We start from the raw sequence: 1,074 nt of genomic DNA, 5'->3' as shown, positions 1-1,074 counted from the left end.
CCAGTAGACATAGGTATTGATAATCCGAGGTTTTCGTAAACATAGGTACTTGAGAACAAAGGGTCTGGTAAAACTAGGTACCAGTAGACATAGGTACCAGTAGACATAGATACAGGTAAATATAGGTTCTAGTAAATAGGTACCTCGAACAACAAGGCTGGTAAACATTGGTACCTATGAACAAAGGGTCTGGTAAACATAGGTATCAGTAAACAGGTTCCAGTAGACATAGGTATTGATAATCAGAGGTTTTCGTAAACATAGGTACTTGAGAACAAAGGGTCTGGTAAAACTAGGTACCAGTAGACATAGGTACCAGTAGACATAGATACAGGTAAATATAGGTTCTCGTAAACAGGTACCTTGGAACAACAAGAACGGTAAACATAGGTACCTGTGAACAAAGGGTCTGGTAAACATAGGTAACCAGTAAACAGGTTCCAGTAGACATGGGTACTGATAATCAGAGATTTTAGTAAACATAGGTACTTGAGAACAAAGGGTCTGGTAAAACCAGGTACCAGTAGACATAGATACAGGTAAATATAGGTTCTAGTAAACAGGTACCTTGGAACAAAAAGGCCGGTAAACATAGGTACCTATGAACAAAGGGTCTGGTAAACATAGGTAACCAGTAAACAGGTTCCAGTAGACATTGATTCTGATAATCAGAGGTTTTAGTAAACATAGTTACTAGGGAACAAAGGGTCTGGTAAAACTAGGTACCAGTACACATAAATACAGGTAAATATAGGTTCTAGTAAACATGTACCTGAGAACAAAAAGGATGGTAAACATAGGTACTGGGAAACATATGTACCAAGAAACATGGAGTCTGGGAAATATTGGTTCTGGTAAACATAGGTACCAGTAGACATAGGTATTGATAATCAGAGGTTTTAGTTAACATAAGTACTGTGGAATGTAGAAAAATAAAGTCTAGAAAACATTGGTTTTGGTAAACGTAGGTCCCTGGGAACAAATGGTTCAATAAACATAGGTACCAGTAGGCATAGTTATCAGTAAACATAGATACTTGGGAACAAAGGGGCCAGTAAACATAGGTATTGATAA

The sequence above is a fragment of the Austrofundulus limnaeus genome, unplaced genomic scaffold (assembly GCF_001266775.1).
Source record: "Austrofundulus limnaeus strain Quisiro unplaced genomic scaffold, Austrofundulus_limnaeus-1.0 Scaffold441, whole genome shotgun sequence".
NCBI classification, from domain to species: Eukaryota; Metazoa; Chordata; class Actinopteri; order Cyprinodontiformes; family Rivulidae; genus Austrofundulus; species Austrofundulus limnaeus.
This window is presented reverse-complemented; position numbering follows the sequence as displayed.